Below are 20,916 nucleotides of genomic sequence, written 5' to 3' on the forward strand. Positions count from 1 at the left end.
TTTAAAGACTGGTTTGTGAATTGTGTTGTGTGAATTAACATGTGTGTGTTCTTTCTGTTTTCATAAGGCATAAGCCTATGATCTCATTTCCTGAGTGGTTGTCTGTACATACAAGCCTCACTTAAGAAGCCCATCTGCATTGCTGCCTCCTGAGACTCAACAGTTTGGCTGAACTAAGTGGTTGGGTTGGCGAAGTATGGGTTGGTCAGTGGGCTTCACTTTAAAAGTGGTCTCTTTTACCTAAAATAACTTTAAGCAAAGAAGCTCCTCCCCCAAACTGCCAGCCTCTCCAGTGAAACCCTCTTCTAACACTTAACCAGCCACAGACCTTAAATCAGGAACCCCATGTGGCTATCAGAGTTTATGGCTTAGGAGCGGATGTACCTGGCATAGATCCAGTAGGGTGGCTAGGTCTTCACTTAGTGACAACTCCTCCTTCCCTAGAAAATCCAACTTCTCCCAGCTAGACCTCAGAAACTCCTCAGAAAAGACCCCAGAATAATCCAGCCAAGGAAAAAGTTTTTGAGGTATTAAATCTCAGACAAACCTTAAAGGTAGAGACAGGGTACGGAAACGCAAATGCTTGGGTAGAATGGTCAAATTTACCGTTAAATCCCTGAATAAAAGCAACTGTTATGCTTGTACCACAGGGAGACCCCAGGCTCAGGTCGTACCATTTCCACTAGGCTGGGACTCTGACCCCTCGGGAATGGCCTGTATGCTCGCTGTCTCCCAGGATGAGAATGCATGGAGAAATGAGACTTGCAGAAGCTTGTCTCTCCTCTTTCCCTCTATAAGGAGTAATGGGACTCAATCCCTCCCTTCATACTCAGTGGGGCCCATGAATTACTCTTCTTGCCTCTCTAGGTGGGAAGCGAATTCGGATACCCCTGCGGAAGAACTCCTAACATGCACTCATACCAGAAATGTGAGCCACCTTCACAGTGGGGCCGGCAACTATATTCCCCTCCAAATCCCCAGAACAGATGTCTGGTGGTATTGTGGGCAGAGGAGTCTCTGGAAAATCCTACCTGACAGGTGGAGTGGAACCTGTGCCCTGGTTCAATTGGCTATCCCATTTACCCTAGCATTTCCAAAACCGATCCAGACTGCCCCTGTTAGAAAAAAAAAAAGATCAGTGGTGCCTGGTGAATCCTATAATCCTCATATCTATAGTGACGCCATTGGAGTCTCCAGAGGAGTTCCAGATGAGTTTAAAGCTAGAAATCAGATAGCAGCAGGGTTTGAGTCAGTGCTCTTCTGTTGATTAGATAATCTATATTTATTATAACCAACAGAGGTTTATCAATTATACTAGGAATGCTATAGAAGGAATCGCTCAACAATCAGATGCCACCAGTTGAGTGGCTTGGGGGAACAGGATGGCACTGGATATGATGTTGGCAGAAAAGAGAGGTGTATGTGTAATGCTCGGGGGCAGTGTTGCACCTTTATCCCTAATAATACAGCCCTTGATGGATCTATCACTAAGGCCCTGCAGGGACTAACTACCTTAGCAAATGAGCTAGCGGAAAACTCAGGTATTGACAATCCCATAACAGTATGGTTAGAAAATTGGTTTGGCAACTGGAAAGGAATGATCTCATCAGCTCTCATATCTCTTGTAGTGGTAGCAGGCATCCTCACAGCTTTAGGCTGCTGTATTATTCCCTGCATCAGAGGTTTCGTTCAGAGACTAATTGAGACTGCATTAACTAAACAAATGCCAGCAACTTTTCATAATCTCCTCCTCCTAGAGGCCAAAGGGAATCCTAACTATGAGGAAGAAAGTTGAGAAATCTTCCTTAGATTTGAAGGGATAAATAGAATGGTTTGAGTAGTCAATTTTCCAAAAGACACAGGGGGGAATTGTTAGAAACAAGGACATAGTGACTCCCAAACCAGTAAAAAGTCATTAGTAACAAAGGGAAAATGTAATTAAAGGGTCTTAAGGGCAAATGTAGTTAGAGGATCTCTGAGAAGGGAGTTGACAGCACTGGCATATCTACAAACCACAGAAGGGGCATTTAGATAACCGTGTTAGATTGTAACTCCGGAGTAACCAGTCATGGAGAAACAGGGAAGAAGGAGAGGGGAGGGGGAGCTAATTGCATTAGGGCGGGGAAGCTAATCGCTCTCACTTTAGGGCAAGGAAGATAATCACTTTAGGGTGGCAATTTTAGGGTGGAAAAGGTAATCACTTTAGGGTGGCAATGTCAGGGTGGGGAAGCTAAGACTATAAAACCAGTTTCCTTTGTCTACTTGGCGCGCACATTCTCCTGGCTGTGAGGGTGCACCCGGCTCTGCAGACTCGTGAATAAAGGCCTCACTTTACTGCTCAAGTCCTGTGTCCCAGTTTTTATTGTGAGTGTTTCTCACAATAACACGCTGAGTTGAGTGAAGGAATGAACTCTAAAGTGAAGGCCCCATGTTCTCATGGGGTGAGTTTGATAAGACACAATAACCGGAAGCAGTGACCCTGGGCAGAAACCTCCTAGCATCAACAATAAGACCTGCAGGCTCTGTTCTGAATTCTAGCCTTGCCTCTCATTCGCCGCCAGACCTTGGGCAGGCAACCCCCAGCCCCGACCACAGAGCCTCAGTTGCCTAGTCTGTAAAATGGGTTCTTCACCTCCCTGCCCCTGTTGGGAGGCTGAAATGTGCTCACGTGTCTTAACAGGGTAGAACTGGTTCTGTTAACTGATTAAGGAAGTAACTACACCCAAGCCCTGAGCCTGGTTGGAGGAGGGCCCTACATCCCTCCATTCCTTTGGGCGGGCCCCAGAACAACAGGAGCCTTGGGCAGGTGGCCTCAGAGGTATTCTGCGGTGTGTGGAATCCTGGGTGTATTATAGGAAATCCTGGTAGTGTGTCACGGGATCTGAGTCTATTTTAGTATGCTTCTGGAATGTTCTGTTGCATGACTCTTCTAGGAGGCACCAGTAACAGGGAAAATAGCTCCAGGCACAGGTTCATAGCAGGGCCCTGGGTTTATGAGGACAGCAGGTATCAGACCTTTGATGTGAAAACAAGGTGTATCAGGTGTATAGTAATGCATCGTGGCCCCGCGCCTGGCTTAGCAGACCCTGCGCCTGGCGGGGGGATTCTGCCTCAGCCACATCGGCTAACACTGCTGTGGTCCCTGTGAGAGCAGGACCCAGCTGAAGTGGGAGCAGGCCCAAGGGTATTACAAAAAAAAAATAAATAAATAAAATGCTAGATAGGAAAAGGGTCTCAAAGTTGGCCATTCTTATAAGTTCTTGTGAGGACAACAGAGTCTGTCAGGCTCTCTCACACCATGGGCTGCTTAGAGATAATAATTAGATTCACATGTGCAGCGCACTTGCAGTTATATAAGCATTGATGTTATATTTTGGCTAGTAGCCAGCTTTGTCTATGCATAATATATAAAGGGCAGGAACCCCCACAGGAGTATTCTGGCAGCAAATGGCGAGTGGCGGCAAGTGAACGGCAGGGGTGCATGTGTGACTGCTGTAATGTCTGCAATAAAGAGATTCCAATCTTGCCCGCATATTCTTCTGATTGCCAGGAAGAATCTGCCTTGGTTTCCACAACAATTGGCATAGATGGCAGGACTCACAGCGACTTGCCCTGTGAGCTGAGGCAGATACAGTGAAGCTGTGAGATGGGACGGTTTTCATGCTTCTCGATGCAGTAGAGCTACAAGCGGATACAGACGGTGCTTCGCAATGCGGTGAAGTCCAGTGAGCCCGAGAAGGAAAAATCCCTGTGGGAGGTGGGTGAGAGCCTAGTTAAGTTAAGCCCAAGTGTGGCAGTGGTTTTGGTTGGTTGGATTTTCCTTGTAGCCGAGAGCTGGAGCAAGGACCCAGATGGCAGTCCTGAAGGAAGCGGTGGCGGTGGCAGCGGAAGCGGCAGCAAACAATGAGAGGTCCGCACACTTGAAGATGACATCACTCGAGCGATGGTCAGGCGAGCCCCCTCCTCCTCCGCAGTTGCAGCTGAGGACTCAGAAGAGGGAAAGGAGCCAGTTTCCCTGCAAGTTCACCTGGTAATGATACAGAGGATGAGATTGCTGCAGCCTGATGCTAGGAGCGGGCATGGGGCAGGTCCTGCCCAGATGGTGGAGCACAGCATAGATTGCCCCTATCAGCAGTAGCCTGGGGAGCCTCTGGTGGTGTACACCTTCTTTAGAATGTAAGGGTGGATGTTTATTTTGCTTTCTAGCCAGGAAATGTATACTGAGTTACAGCTGTGAGAAACGCTCACAATAAAAACTGGGACACAGGACTTGAGCAGTAAAGTGAGGCCTTTATTCACGAGTCTGCAGAGCCGGGTGCACCCTCACAGCCAGGAGAATGTGTGCGCCAAGTAGACAAAGGAAACTGGTTTTATAGTCTTAGCTTCCCCACCCTGACATTGCCACCCTAAAGTGATTACCTTTTCCACCCTAAAATTGCCACCCTAAAGTGATTAGCTTCCCCACCCTAAAGTGAGAGCGATTAGCTTCCCCGCCCTAACACAATTAGCTCCCCCTTCCTTCTCCTTCCCCATTTCTCCATTACCAGTTACTCCATAGTTACAATCTAACGCGGTTATCTAAATGCCCCTATTGTGATTTGTAGATATGCCAGTGCTTCCAACTCTCTTCTCAGAGACCCTTTAATTTCAGTTGCCCTTTGTTATTGCTGATTTTGTACTGGTTTGGGAGTCACTGTATCCTTGTTTCTTACACAGCTGATGTTGCAAAAGCATGGAACTTATTATGTTAGTAGTGTTGTTAACTTTTAATTTTCTTCCAGGTTTAGAGTCTGCTGCATCTGTTTTGCTGAAACGTTTGCAGCAGTGAGAGTAGGGTAGGTCAGACTCCCACACTTGCCAAGTAGGGTGGGGCTTATCTGCAACAAAGAAGCACTCTCTCCACTAGCCCTTTGTGGGCTGAGTTGCAGGAGGTAAACAGTGAACCCCTGTGGGTGACCTGTGGCCAGATGTGGGCAGATCTTCTAGGGGGCTAGGGTCGATAGCAGGAAGCAGAGAGATTGATGACCCCAGAAGAAAAGGTGAAGCAGCCTGTTGCGTGAATATCTGTGGAAAGAGACGCTGAGATTAAGTCCAGCAAGCAAGATGAGTGGCCAGCAACGAATGGAGGGCTGTAACTTTCTCTGGTTATCAGCGATTGTTCACAGCCTGACCATTCCTTTTATTGGGTTACAGAAAAGATTCTTTTTTAAAGTAAAACTAAATAGAAACTAAAAAGGCTTACGTGGTAACATTCTTTCCACTAAAAGGGATATACATTAACCTATAGAGCTATAGAACTAAAAGGCTTACGTGATCCCACTAAGAGGGATAAACATTAACCTATAGGGCTACAGAGCAAAGCAGTAAATTACAAAAGGTTCAAGGTCTGTTCCACATCTGATATAGTTGCTATGGGAGAGGAGACACTAATTTTCAAGCTTCTTTGTTCTTAGAGACTTGTAAACTGGCCCCCAAGAATTGTGTGCGGGTAAGGGTCCAAGGGTCTGCACCACATCCGATGTTATCACTATGGGAAAAGAGGCTTAGGTCTTCAGCCCTCTTTGTTCCCTTGATTCTGTGACTTAGCCAGTGGGAGCCACGTGCCGCTGCTGGTGCCGGCAAGACTCGTTTGCAAGTTCTTGCAAGCTGAGGTCACAGGACACCTGGGCAGGGGGGCCCGCTTGCAGGCCCCCCGGCAGAGGGCTTGTGACTTTCGCCTACAGCAGCCCGGGGTTGTGCCCTGAGAAACCTGTTCTGTGTGTCTTAAAGACCACATGGCTGTGGCAGCCACCTCCCGAGAAGAGGGACGGATATGGGAGCAGGATGTACTTTCCTGTGTGAAAATCCTGAGTTCCCAGGGCCTGAGGCCCATACAGACAGTTATGGGAGGCACAGAGTGAAAGTGAAAGCTGTAAAACTTTCACTAGACGTCACCTGCCCCCACTTCAGTATACTGTCTATGTGTCCCCCACTTGGGCATTGATATGTGCCAAGAATTGTAGCTTGTAACTACAGGCCATTGTGGGGGAGTTCCACCTACAAGTGTAGGTAGTGAAGGCCATGAAGGCCATTCTGCAGGGGCATGCTGAGCATCCCCTGGTGCAGCTCCCGCCCCATGGTGGGTGACAGCAGCTGGGTAGTGCTTGCTGTGCCAGAGCACTTGTGTACTGCTTATGGGCAGCCCCTGATTATTGAAAGTGATCAGGGAACTCATTTCACTGGGACCTAGATGCACAGTGGGCCCTAGACATGCTTACTGCCTCCCAAGGTAGGGTGTGTGCCCTGGTAGGAGCTGAATATTGTATATATGTCTCTGATACTCACCACAATGTTAGCCAAGCCTTGCAGGTTCTTGCCTCCAAAGCACATGCCATTGAATGCCTGACTGGCAATCCCTTGCAGGAATGGTGGGCATCCTTGACCTCCAGATGGAAGTTGGCCCTTGCTATAATAGGGATCATTGCTTATTTCTTACTTATTTGTTGTAACATTTATTGCTGTTGTGGTTTATGGGTACAGGGCTCAGCCGTCCTCACCAAGAGAAACTCGTGGAAGATGGATCTTATGTAGATTGTAAGGGAGGAAACCTGCAGGGATAGAGTGTGAGGACAATAAAGTCTGTCAGGCCTCCTCACCCCGGATGCCCAGGCATGGGCTGCTTAGAGATAATAATTAAATTCACATACGCAGCACACTCCTAGTTACATAAGCATTGATATCATATTTTGGCTAGTAACTATCTTTGTCTGCGAAAAATATATGAGGGGCAGGAACCCCCACAGGAGTGTTTAGGCAGTGAATGGCAAGTGGCAGCAATCGCTGGTGGAGGTTCACGTGTGACTACTGTAATGTCTGCAATAAAGGAAATGTCAGAGAATCCAACCTCGCCTCACATATTCTTCCAATTGCCAGATAGAAAGAATCTTCCTTATTTCCATGACATTGCTATTTCTGATAAATACTAAAATGTAACACAGGACTTCACAGGCCAGCTGTAAACAGGATGAGCTTGACAGGAAACCAACCTGATAAGTGTAGCCAACTACAAAGAAGAAATCAACATGTAATTGATCAAATAGTGTATATATGCAATGGCTATGCCTCCCTTCAGGGAGACAGAGCTTTGGATATGAGTCCTGTCTCCTTTACTTGTTGCAAGTAAATAAAACTACCTTGCAACAAAACACACCTTTTTAAAAAAAATAGAGCAGGCCAAGTGGCAAGCACCTTGAGTTTGTAATAAATTTGGTAACTCCAGATGGGACTCTCCTGAAGAGATTCCCTCTCAGCTTGGTGTGTACTCTAGCTCATTCAAGGCTTGCTTGCCTGCATCTCCATGGATGAAGGATCTGTTCTGTGGGATAGTCTCACCTGGTGCTGACCACTGTAAGAACAGAGTCGCTCAGAAGGCCATTAAGACACAGCGAGCAGGAAAAAAAGAAAGTTATTGGGAGAATCAGCAAGCAGAGAGGGAGCCGTCCCATGGGTGGCTCCAACTCCGGACTCCTAGGGAAGGAGGGGGTTGCTTTATAGGGGGAAGAAAAAAGGAGAAAAGGAACTATTGAATTCAGTTTGGTTATCTCGCAGCTGCAAGTTTGACGGGCTGATCAAGGCCAAACAAGGTTTGGTTTGATGCACCCTGATATTGCAGGGAACTCCCGGTCCAAAATATCACCATCTCCCAGGCAGCTGCAGGCAGGGGAGTGGGGGGCGGGGGGCACAGTATGGGAACCCAGGCTGTCATTCTAGCCTTTTTGTTTTAATAAAAGGAAGCAAGGGGTGGGGTGTGTTTTGTGGGGTGGCAGAGTGGTTTTGTGTAGCAGAGACCAGTTGGGAGAGGGGTTGTCAAATCTCTCTTCTATAATGACTTCCTGCGGAGTTAGGGTGATGGGAGGGGGTTGACTGCTGGCTAGGGGGTCGTCTCTTGCCACGGGTTGATATCTGAAAGATCTTAATAAGAATATATTATGGACAGTAGAGGCTGTCATGGATTGAACCATTTTTTGAATAAAGTTAATTAGCAGTTTGAGGAAGCAAGGGCCAACGGCAAGGAATAATAGGAGGAGAAGCAGTGGGGTTATGAGAGGCATTAGGATCGCTTTGAAGGGAGAGGAGAAGTATGAGAGGAAGGTTCCGAAGCAGGATTTTCCATATGCCCATTCCCTAGCTTGGGCGATAATGTTAATGTGTTTTTTAAGTACTTGTAAATTTCCTTCTATTATGCTTGTATTATTAATGTAATAACAGCAAGTTTCATTTAGTATGGTGCAGGTTCCCCTGCTTTGGCTGTGAAGATGTCTAGGGCCCTCCTGTTTTGGGGAACTATGTCTGCTAGGCTGTTTGGGTATTCTTGCTGTTTTTTTAGAGCTTGGAGGGTGCGATCCTAAGTTTCTTGAAGGGATAAAGAGAGATTTCGTACTGATTTTTTTTTAATTGGGGAATTTCTATGAACTATAAGAAGCTTTTATATATGGAGTGCCCTATTCCTGGTTAAGTATAGGGTTGCTGTACACAAGTCTGCCAAACTCAGACCACTGCTGGTCTCATTTGTGTCAGGGGCGGAACAAGAGGGAGGTCTCGAGGAAGAAGCCAAGATTGGGGATTGTCTCAGAAGTGGCTATTTGCTGGGGGCTTAATATAGAGGTATCTAGTATTAGAGCGACTATTATGCAGGTGCTAGTCCAGTAAGGAGGAATTATTAGGTATGCTTGCATACCACATAGGAAGTGATATCCTGTCCCTTGAAGGGAAAGAACAGTGCTATATTTTGCTTTGATGATAGCAATGTAACTGGGGTGAGTTTTATTTTTTATTGACTGGCACTAAACATTATGGAGGATTTTGTGAAGAAATGTTTGGCTATATTGGTTAAATCGAAAATCTATGATCCATGTAGGGGTAGCAGGAAAATTTGAAGTGTTGATATGATTGTGAATTTGGGCTAATATGTGAGGACAAGTAGGAGCTCTTGGTCAGCCTTCATAGTGTATGAAGGTTAGGTCTAGGTTGTGGTTGCAGAGAAGGGAAAGGTTGAATGCGCCCAAGGAGCGAGGATGAATGTGGGTGCCATTGACTTGTCTGAAGCGAATGCAGAGAGCAGCAGGATCTATAATATGAGTGACTGTGACTACTGGCTGGGCCACTCCAGGAAGATCTACCAAACCCGTGCAGTAGGGGGTTAGAAGAAAGTGGGCAGTAAGGTTATATAAGGTGGTGAGATTGGGTGGGAAGGCAGTTACCTCAATGTCTGGGTGGTGGGAGGAGTGGGGGCAGATCCAGCAGTTGGTTTTGTTGGTTAAGCGCGCTACTCGCTGTATTGTGGAGGCTAGAGGATGTTGATATGAGGTGGCAAAGGTTAGAAGGGCAATAACCGTAATTGTGAGGGGAGGTAGCATGGTTACGGTGATTCAAGTAAGTCAACAAGGGATAGAACTAGGATGAAAGTGTAAAAGTAAATTTCATCAGGGGTGTAGTCACTGAGAGTGCCCTGTAGTCAGGCATCCGAGACACATTCTAAAAGCTAAGAAATAGTCGGGGGGGGGGGGGTTCATATAATAAAAGTTTTTGCAAGATGAGAGGAGTAAAGAGTAGGGTCCGTGGAAGGCTTATTTAGAGAAGGGTTGAGTTTGGGTGATTTTTATTGTCAGGTTTTCAGTGGGGGTGCAGGAATACGTGGGGCGGTGTTGCTTGTGTCCGTTCCCAGATCGGGATGAGCTGGGTGATGGGTTTAAGATAATAAAGCATGTAGTGGTCTTGCATTTATGTGAAATTGGTTATGGAGTTCGGTGAAGATATGTTGAGCGTGATTATTGGGGAGAATTATTTTGTTAAGTAGATGAAACTATCTATTTTGTTGGGTTGCTCCAAGCTTAACTAGGGTGTGTCTTTCTACCCCTGCATAAAAGGGTGCCTCAGTAGGCATGGTAAGGAGGATGGAAGAGGCATGAGCTTGTTTTTTTGCCTCAGTGTCTGCTTTGTGATTTCTCTGAGCTATGAGATCTGTTCTGGCTTGATGTTTTTTGCAGTGGATAATCGCTGCTTTTGTCAGGAGCTGAGCCACTTGAAAACGTTTGAGGATGAGATGTTTGTTGGTGATGGGAGAGTGTTTAGAGGTGAGATATCCCCTTTCTTTGTAAATTGATATTTGTGAATGTATGATGTGAGAGGCAAATTTAGAGTCAGTGTATATATTGATATGACCATTTTTTGCAAGGGTCAAGGCCTGCATTAGGGCAATAAGTTCTGCCTGTTGGAAAGAGGTATGGGAGGGCAAGTGTCCCAACTCAATGACGGAGGCGAAGATAGTGATGGCATATCCTGCTCCCTTTGGGCCAGTCTTGTAGGAGCTTCTACCTATAAACCAGGATTTCACCTGGGGTAGAGAGGTGTCTTGTATGTTGGGGAAGGGGTGTAAAAGGAGGAGAGATGTTGAGTGCAGTCATGGGTATAGGTGGGGGAGGGGAAGTAATGAGGCAAGGTTGAGAGAGAGAGCTGATTTTTGTAGGGAGATTTGAGAATTTTGAAGCAGTTGGGTGTGTAAGAACTGATTTAGGGATGGGGAGGTTGTAGCAATGACCCGGTGGGTTAGTAAGCCAGAAATAGTATGAGAGGAGTGGACTGTTACCTGGGCAAAGGGAAATAACTTAAGGTTTCCTTGACTGAAAATTATTGCCACTGCTAAGGCGTGGAGGCAGGTTGGCTACCCTAGGAAGAGGGAATTTAGTGGTTTGGAAAATAAGGCTATAACCCGTTGGTCTGGTCCATATTGCTGTGCTAAGAGCCCAAGAGCAAAGCCATCTTTTGTGTTGGTGTATAGGAGAAAAGGTTTATTTGTGTTTGGAAGGGATTTAAAATTCGATATTTAAGTTCTGAAAAAATTGGTGAGGCCTAAAAATGATAGGAGTTCTTGTTTAGTATGGGGAAAGGGGAAGGTAGTTATTAGGTCGTGTCTTTCTGGAGTTAGGTGTTTATGAGTGGGGGTAATGCAGAGTCCGCGATATGTGACCTGAGTTTGAGAGAACTGGCCTTTGTTTTGCGACACGCAGTATCTCCAACTGGCAAGAAAGTTTAGGAGCTGGGCAGTATGGAGATAAGAAAGGTTTTCAGATGGACTTCAGAGGAGATCATCTACATACTGTAGAGGGACACTTGGGGAGAGGTCAAGCTGGTGTAAGTCGGCTGCTAGGGCTTGACTGAAGAGGTGGGGACTGTCTTGAAACCCTCGAGGCAGGACCGTCCCCATCAGTTGCTGGCTTATTTTCATGGTTGGGTAGGTCCAGGTGAAGGCAAAGAGATCTTGGGAGGCCAGGGAGAGTGGGATAGTGAAGAAGGCATCTTTGAGGTTCAGGATGGTAAAGTGGGAGGTTTGAGGTGGGATGTGCAACAAGAGAGAATAAGGGTTAGGGGCAATGGGGTTGATAGAGACAGAGGCCTCATTGATTGTATGGAGATTTTGGACAAGACAGTGAGACCTGTTGCGTTTGGGTTTTTGTTTTGTTTTACTGCTAGGATGGCGAAATCGGCAGGAGAGGCAGCAGGTCGAAGCAGACCTGCTCCCAGCAGGCGGTCTATAATAGGCTTCAGACCATTTAAGGCCAAGGGGGTTAATGGATATTGAGATTTGCTGGGGATATGGGAGGCATCTTTTAGGGTTACAGAGACCGGAGCATAGTGGGAGGTGACGGAAGGATTGTTTGTGTCCCAGACATCGGGATTGATGGCTGTTAGCCAGGATGGCAAGGAAGTGACTGGGATTGTGTGAAGGGACTGCCCTAAAATTAGAAGAAGAATGAGAGGGGTGGGATTATCTGGCGAGGGCATGGAATCAAAACAACCAAGAGATATAGATGTGTGCAGTTTGGTTAGAATATTGCATCCAAGAAGTGGGGTTGGGCAGTTGGGCAGTGCTAGAAAGGAGTGGGTGAATGTCTGATGCCCAATGAGACAGGTTAGGGGAAGGGCACTTAGGGGTTGGGTCACCTTGCCATCTATTCCTACAACCGATATGGCAGAGGGAGTTAGGAGCCCCGAAAATTTGGGCAGGACAGAATATGTAGCTCCCGTATCAAGGATAAAGGAGACAAGCTTACCTGCTACCAATATGTTTACCCTGGGTTCTGCACCCGTAATGGTGAGAAGAGGGGTTTCTGAACCCGGGCCCCATCAGGCGGTGGAAAGTCCGAGGAGGTCTGGGACTGAGAGGCCCACGTCTGGATCTGCTGCCGGGTTAGGCAGTCTAGTCACCCAGTTAGAGGTCATCGGACAGTCAACCTTCCAGCGACCTGTCTTTTGACAGAGAGGGCAGGGACCCAGAGGAGGTAAGTGGGGATTTGGACAGAACTTTGCCCAATGTTCCTCCTGACTACACCAGAAACAGGGGCCCAGAGGCTGCCTGACGGTGGAGGCTTTGCCCTTAGACTTATTTTGCCCCTTGGAGGAGTTCCCCAGGGCATTAGCCAGCAAAAGATAGTGTTTGTCTTTCCGTTCCTGTCGCTACTTTTTCCTCTCCCTCTCTCTTATTTTTTCTTCTGTTTCTCTTGCCGGTTGTTGTATATTTGGAAGGCAACCTGAATAAGTTTATTTTGGGGGGATCTCAGGGCTTGCCTCTAACTTTTGAATGTCTGGGGCTGATTGACTAATGAAGTGGCTGTGTAAAAAGAGGTGTCCCTCAGGCGAAGTGGGGTCTAGATTGGTGTATTTTTGGATGGACTTTGTGAGCCTTGTTAAGAAAACAGCTGGATTTTTACTAGAACCCTGGGTAATTTTGAGAGTTTTGTTATAGTTGACAGCTTTAAAGCCTGATTTGCGCATCCCAGCAAGGAGTCACGTAAGGAAGTGGGACATGTATTCGCATGATACCATCTCTACCAGCAACCTCGCAGAGGGGATAGAGACTAGAAGGGCAAGGCTAATTGGAGGGGGTGGGTGGGGGAAGGTGAGGTAGGGATGGGCCTGCAGGATTGGGTATGGGGAAGAGAAGGTCCCGAGTCTTGGAGGGCTGGGGACTATGAGGAGTCAGGTGACTGGGGTTCTGAAGGGGACGAGGAGGCATCTGATGCAGGGTTGTAGGGGGGTGGGTGGTCAGCGAGGTCGCAGGTGTCCGAGTGTAAGAGGCAAGGAAACTGGTGACTCCCAAACCAGTAGAAAATAATTAGCAGTAAAGGGCAAATGTAATTAGAGGGTTTTTTTGAGCCAGAGTTAACAATATTAGCATCAGAACAGGGGCATTCTGCAGCTCAGCACAAATGCTTCTGAGAACAAAGGATATCCAAAATCTGATGGAGGGATGTTCATTACCAAACCCTGGGAAATGGGAAAATGCAGCCAGACAGCCCAGAAAACAAGATAAGGAAATTTTAAAGAAGAGCTGGAGAAAGACCTATAACCAGATCACCCTTAGTTAATTGAGTTAATTGCGTTATAACTCCGGAGTATTCAGCATGGAAAAACGGAGAAGGAGAAGGAGGGAGAGGGAGGGGTGGTGGTTTTACTCGCATTAGGATAAAAACAGCCAGCTTCATCTTTTGGCATGCATCTTTGAATTGGTTTTCGGCTGTGCTCGAAGGTGTAGATCTGTGAATAAACAACTGCTTCGGTTACTGCTAAAATCCTGTGTCCTGGTGTTTTATTGTGAGTATTTTTTATACAAGGAAGAAGGAGAAGGTCAAGAGGAGGGTGGTTTTTTCTGGACAAGGAGAATTTGGTGGGTAGTGAGCTGTTTGCAGAGAGAGTGTTTGATCTGAAGAGTCCAGAAAGCCTGAGTACAGGGAAGTTCTGACCACTTGCCTGACTGCCGGAGAAAGTTATTGAGGTCTGTGAGAACTCCGAAGTCAAGTGTGCCATTTTCTGGACACCGACTCTGGTTATTTAGAGGATATTGGAGCCATGCAACAATGAACAGAAAGACAAGTCGACGGGCCTTGACTTCTCCATTTAATTGGAGAGATTTGAGATTACAGACTAAACACCCAAGAGGGGTATCTTTGGGTGGGAGGGACTGGCCAGTTCCCATGGATATGGTTAGGGTTAATGTGAGTCTGAGAAGGAGGAGGAGGGCGAATCCAAGCCAAAGTTCCCAGCTCCACAATCTGTTGAGACAAGCATCCGTGTTTCGACCAGAGATTTGAGGGCCTAAGGCCAAGAGGAGAGGCGCTGATTTGTCCTAGGCGTCCCTAGGAGTTGTCAGACCCTGAGAGTGGGTCCGGATTGACCCGAGGAGTCAGATGACTCCGAGAGTGGTTCCGACTAAGCGCTCAGATTTAGGGTCAGACAGCCTGAATGGTCTTGGATAGACCAGGAAACAGAACAACCTGGGGAGATGAAGGCAAGGAATATCTTATGAATCCGAGGGCCAATGTTGATTGGGAGTAAATGGCACTTGGGGAAGGGGTTGGAGGAAAAAGGTGGATGGGGTCAGCCAGCCAGAGGGGAAGCTCGAGCCACCAACTCATGGAGATCTGAGCGACTTCGGGTCCAAAGATTGGGGCTGGCTCGGAACCCGAGTCCAACCCTGGAATCCCGGTCGAGCTGATGTCCCAATCCCGGGTTTTGGCACCAAAATGTAAGAAAGGTGTCCCTCAGAAGGCCATTAAGATGCAGCGAGCAGGAAAAAAGAAGTTTATTGGGAGAAGCAGCAAGCAGGGAGGGAGCCGTGCCACAGGTGGCTCCAACTCCAGACTCCTAGGGAAGGAGGGGGTTGCTTTATAGGGGGAAGAAAAAAAGAACTATTGAATTCAGTTTGGTTATCTCGCTGCTGCAAGTTTGATGGGTTGATCAAGGCCAAACATGGTTTGGTTTGATGCACCCTGCTATAGTGGGGAACTCCCGGCCCAAAATATTGCTATCTCCCAGGCAGCTGTGGGCAGGAGGTGGGTGGGGTAGGGTGCAGTACGGGAACCGAGGCTGTCAACCACCAGAATGACTGTCTGGCTAACTCAGCAGCCAAGCCACCTGCATCTGTTTCATTCAGCACTTTGGAAATGAAGCAGGCAGGTCGGCCCTTGTGGTTGCTTTTTTTTTTTTAATTTCTTAATTTCTTTTATTTTTTGGTTTTTCAATTACAGTTGTCCCATTTTCCCCCCATTTCTCCCCCCACACAGCCCATCCCTTCTCCCACAATTGACATACAAGTGTTTCATTTAAAATTGTTAAAATAAAAAACAAATAGACATTTAGAAGATATTTATCTCATTTTAGAAAACATAGACTTTAAGGATTAAAAACAACTTTTCAATCTCATGACCAGGATAAAATTTTCACATCATGGAAATGTTTAATAACAAAAATTGTGAGAAACTCTCACAATCAAAACACCAGGACACAAGACTTCAGCAGTAACCAAGGCAGTTGTTGTTGGGGGTTTTTTTTTTATATGTTTTATTGATTATACTGTTACAGTTGTCCCAATTTCTTTTCCCTCTGCTCCCCTCCACCCAGTGACTCCCCTCCCTCCAGTTTCCCCCCCTTTTAGTACATGTCCATTGGTTGTGCATATAGTTCTTCTCAACCTCTTCCTGTCTACTCCATTCCCTCCTACTATGCTTCTTAATTCCTGTACCATCTCCCTCCCTTTCTGCCCTTCCCCCTCCCTGCTAACCTCCCTCCAATATGTTCCCCATACCTATAATTCTTTTTCCACTCTCATTGCCTACTTAGTTTGCCCTTGTTTCGATTCCCTAGCTTCTGTTGTTGGTTGTTGTAATGCAGTTTTCATTTTAATGTTATAATTTTGATCCTCCTTCTTCTAAACCAGTCCCTTTAACATCTCATATAACAGTGGTTTGGATCTAAAGAACTCCTTCAGTTTTACTTTGTCCTGGAAGCACTTTCTCTGCCTTTCTATTTTGAATGACAGCTTCGCTGGATAGAGTCTTAGTGGCTGTAGGTTTTTGATTTTCATTACTTTGAATATTTCTTTTCAGTCCCTTCTTGCCTGCAGGGTCTCCTTTGAGAAATCACCTGATAGTCTAATTGGGATCCATTTATACATAATTCTTTTCTTCTCTCTTGCTGCTTTTAAGATTCTCTCTCTTTCTTTAATTTTTGACATTTTGATTATAATGTCTTGGAGTGGTTCTCCCTGGGTCCAATTTTTCTGGAACTCTCTGTGCTTCCTGGACCTGTAAGTCTATTTCTTTCCCCAAGTTTGGGAAGTTCTGCTTCATTATTTTTTCACATAATTTTTCTATTTCTAGTTCTTCTTTTTCACCCTCTGGCAATTCTATAATCTGAATGTTCGTTCGCTTATAGCTGTCCCAAAGGTTTCTGAGCCTCTCCTCGTGTTCCTCCCTTTTTGTTTCCTCATTCTGCACTGGTTGACTGTTTGTTCCTTCCCTATGTTCCGATTTGTTGATTTGATCTCTGGTTTTCATTTCCTCACCACTTGTCTTGTATGTGTTTTCGTTCATTTCAGTGTGACTAGCTTTCATTCCTTCCCTGTCTTGTTCCAAATCTTTTATTAATTCTGTAAGCCACCTTATGAGCTATCTGAACTGAGCCTCGGAAAGATTTCTTATTTGCTCATCAGTTAGGTCCCTCATCTGCTGCCTGGTGAGCTGCGTCACCGGGATTTCAATCATGGTCTGTTTCATCCTGTCAGTTTTCTGTTTAACTTTGTTTCCTAGGTGGGCTGTAGGGGGCAGTGCCCTGTGCACTCGTCTTACCCTGCGACCAGCAACCTTTTTCACCGCTCTGTGGCGCTTTGTGTGGCGGCAGGGGTCCAAGATGGATTCCTGCCATTACTCTCCGCTGAGAGACCGGAAGGCTCCTTCCCCACGGCCTCATCATTCAGGGCAATGGTGGGTCTACCTTACCCAGCACTGGAATCTCAAGCTTTCAGGTCTCAACTGCAGCCAGGATTGCTCCCCTGGCATTTCTCGCAGTCCTGCTGCTATCCCCGCTGCTACCGCGGACAGCACAGCCTGACCTTTCCGTCCCGATTCCAATTTCGCCCCTCCTACCTATCCAGATGAGCACCGCTGGTTTATAACTTCATACATTGAGCTTCCATGTAGTTTTATTTTCTGGAATTTCTGGTTATTTTTAGTTTTGAGGTAGTTGTATTCCTAGTTAGTTGTGGAGGGAGACTGAGCGTGTCAGTCTAAGCCTCCATCTTGGCCAGAAGTCTGAAGGCAGTTGTTTTTTCACAGATCTGCAGTTCTCAGTGCAGCCAAATCAAAGGTGAATGCTTACAAACAGAACAGGTTGTTCTTATCCTAACTCAAGTAAAAACCACCCCCTACCCCTCCTCCTCCATTTTTCCATGCTTGATACTCCGGAGTTACAATCTAACATGATTAGCTAAATTAACTGAGGGTGCTAATTAATTAAGGGTGATCTGGTTATAGGTCTGTCTTCAGCTCTCCTCTGAAATTTCCCTAATTTGCTGGGCTGTCTAGCTACATTTTCCCATTTTCCTGTGTTTGGTAATGAATATCTTTCCCCTTTGATCTCAGAGACAGGCATTTGTGCTGAGCTGCAGAATGTCCCTTCCTGACTTGTAAGTGTAGTAATACTGTTAACTCTGGCTCGGAGACCCCTAATTCAAGATTACATTTGTCCTTTGCTGCTAATTATTTTCTACTAGTTTGAGAATCACCAGTTTCCTTGCCCCTTACAATTTTGACCAACAGATTACAACACTAAAGTTTTACAATAATAAAAAGCTTTCTAATTCTTTTTACTAAAAAGTTATGAACTGATAAAATAACAATAGAAAGTTAGCATTAATTTTAGAAAAAAAAGGCAGATCCAGTCAAAATAGTCAAGATGATTTGTAAAATGCAGTGTTATCAGTTAAATGCAAAAAATTACTCTGGAATATTCTAAAATATGGCAGTAATAGTTTGTAAAACTGGGAAAATAAGACATCCCCACCTTAATAGTGCATTTTGTTCCCCTAAGTGCAGTTACAGAACTGTGCAAAACGTATGCTTTTCTGCACACACGTTTTGCATTACAAAGTTGTTTTGAATCACCTCGGTGCTCTTAGAAACTTGACTGTCTACCTGGTCATGGCACACACTTTGTAACTGCAGCTCTCTACAGCACTGGGGTCAGTAAAACACTAAGCATACTCACAGTCAAGATTAGGAGGTACACCTCCTGAGAAATAATCTCGGTTTTGCATGCTTTGTTTCCAGGACAAAAGAACTTATTGATTTGAGTTAGCCCTCTGGCCATGATTCACTTAATGTACTGACTGGTTTTTGTCAAGAGGAGAAACAAACCTAGTGCAGCCTGAACAAATTCATGATCACTACAGACAAAGTGAGGACCATCAGGATGGTGAGCTCATACACCACAAAAGTGGGAAACACATGAAGGCCTGTGGATACAAAGAAAAGGATAGCCAGAAAGTCATGAATAGGGTCAGTGCAAGACATTATCTCCTCAGCGACCATGTGGCCTGGGGAATAGATGAGTGCTGTGTCCAGGAAGCAGCCCAGTTCCATGGAGACATCCAACATCTCTGTGACCATTAGCATTTAAAATGTGAAAGCAAAGATTTCTAAGATAAAGACTTCTCTGTTCCCTCTGCTTTCCATATTCAGCTTTTCAGAATACAGTCCTATGAGGTAAGTCTTTATAACAAGATATAACAGGAAAAACAGCAGCTAGTGAAAAAAGAATCTGACTGATCAAAGCCAATAGTTGTAGTATTTCCATGACAATGCTAGAGTATGTATGGCCCCTGCTTGAATAAGAGTTGGCATGAAAAAAATAAAATTTAAAAAGAGTTAGCATGACAGCTATGAATAACCCCAGCTGTACATCTTGCAGCACTAGCCTTCCAAGTAACACAGTACTATAGTCAACATCACCTTCTTTTTCACCCTAGGCACTGCCCATGAGGAATCTGGACACTAAGGGTGTGCTTGATAAGGACAAGCAAGTAGAAATGAAAATTCTCTGAGTAGATCTGATCTGTTGTCCCCATAATAAACCAAATGCAATCGTATAACACAGCCCTTGTAAGGGTACCTTCCACAGCTTTCTCAGCTTTTCTGGGGAAAATCCTGAGCCAATAAGAAAAAGAGTAAAGAATACATAAAATTTTCCTAATGTCTCCACTTCTACAATAGAATTAATACTGTTTAGTTCTAAAGGTCCCAGAAGTACACCACAGAAATTGTAGGCAATTCTGTTTTGTTGTTGTTCATAGCCAGCCACAAGGTAAGGACAACATTCCTATGGTAACAATGTGCTTTATGTAGTAGTGATCTGCATGTGGGATTGTTGCATCTTTGAGGTTGGTCAAAATATACTGGATGTTCTGGGAGTCAATCAACAAGCTAAGAACTAAGTCATCCCCCCCTTTCCATTTTGAGAAATTTTTCTTGGAACTGGCCTCTTCTTCTTCCCTCAGAACTGCCTCAAAACTGACCACTTTGACTGATTTATTTCTCATCAAGTGTATCCTTTTTCTTCCTTTAAACAATTGGCTATCTTCCTTACATCTTCAAGAATTAGGACATGGTGTCACAAAAAGGCTGGGACTGTGCAGAATTCATTTGGCAAAGTATAAGTAGGAACAGTGACATCCAGTTTCCAAGCACATCAATGATAGCAGTCCTAGCTACAGGTTGCAGAGTTCAGTACCAGGAGTGTCAGTGGTGTCAACAGTGTTATGTGTGCCCAGCTATAGGGACAGTGGTTCATGTGTGGAAACCAATTTAGAATGGGGTCATGAATTCTGTTCCTGGCTGTTCTAGTTTCAATCCTGTTCTGTGGCTTTCTCTGAAATAAAATGAGCCCCCAATAACATATATTTATTTGTATTAGAAAAAGTTGGATTCCATTGTTTGCTCATAAAAAGTGAGTTGAGAAATCAATGTAGGTAATAGAGAACAAGCATTTAGAGGTTTTTCTTTATGCTGAACCACTACCTAAATATTCCACCTGGCTGTATCCCATGAGAAAGAAAACAACATGTATCTCCCAGGATATTTCTTGCCTTTTCCTTCCCAGAAAAAAAAAAAATGTGAGTTTAGGAATCTCTCCCCCATCTTGGTGCTCTGATCATTGACATCAATGATTACTAATTTGGCTAAGCCTCAGAACTGCTTGTGGGCTTCTAACAAAATACTCAAGCCTCTTCCCAGGCACAATCTCAATGGCCCAGAGTCCAGGAATTGTTTATTTAACAAGCTCCACATGTGAGCCTGATGGACAGCCCTGTGGGAATCTTGTTCTATGTTCTTGCTACTAAATGTGACATAAAGACTATCAGTATCAGTACCAACCTTGTTAAAAGTTCAAAATAATGCCTCATTCCAGACTGCCTGGATCTTAATTAGATGTCCAGGTGATTTCTGTGCACACTAAAGTTGGTCTACATGTCTCCTACATGTGGAACCAGAACTGTGCAGTCAACTATTATTTGCGGTATGATCATATCACTCAGTACTGGAGGAGGGTCCAGGGTTCAGTCCTTATTCTTTCTCTTCTGTAATAATCACTCCCTAGGTGACCTCCTCTGAGGTCAATGTTTTAAATATCACTTAAATGTGTCACCTCCCAAGTCTTTTTCTGCAGGCAAGACATTTCTACTAAATACTCATATTTTATTAAACTTCATTGTGTATCATCTCTTCTTATGCTGTAAGCCCTTGAAATAGCTCAAGGATTTATTCTTTTCTTCTTAAAAGAAAAAGAAAATTTTAGATTAATCAGGCTTAATACATTTAAAATACTTGAAAAGCTTTGTCAAATAAGGAAATTCTACAAGAATCTCCAAAAGTCTATAAAGTTCTAATTATTTATAATTCTAATGATTATTTTAGAATGTTATGTTGCAGAGCATCTGAGCATGTAAGTCGTAGATGGTCTGTGTAAGTTGAAGAAAGTGAAGGAATAAAGAAAAGAGACATATGCCACATCTATTTATGGCATAGGAAGGAAGGACACTGGAAGTGG

General features: G+C 45.1%; 1 pseudogene; it reads right to left on the reverse strand.

Moving 5' to 3' along the window:
• Positions 1-17,985: 17,985 nt before the first annotated feature.
• On the reverse strand, positions 17,986-19,464 carry LOC150006682 (solute carrier family 9 member D1 pseudogene; annotated as a pseudogene).
• Between the last annotated feature and the right edge of the window lie 1,452 nt (positions 19,465-20,916).

Source organism: Furipterus horrens, unplaced genomic scaffold (assembly GCF_987537825.1).
Source record: "Furipterus horrens unplaced genomic scaffold, mFurHor1.1.pri manual_scaffold_6, whole genome shotgun sequence".
NCBI classification, from domain to species: Eukaryota; Metazoa; Chordata; class Mammalia; order Chiroptera; family Furipteridae; genus Furipterus; species Furipterus horrens.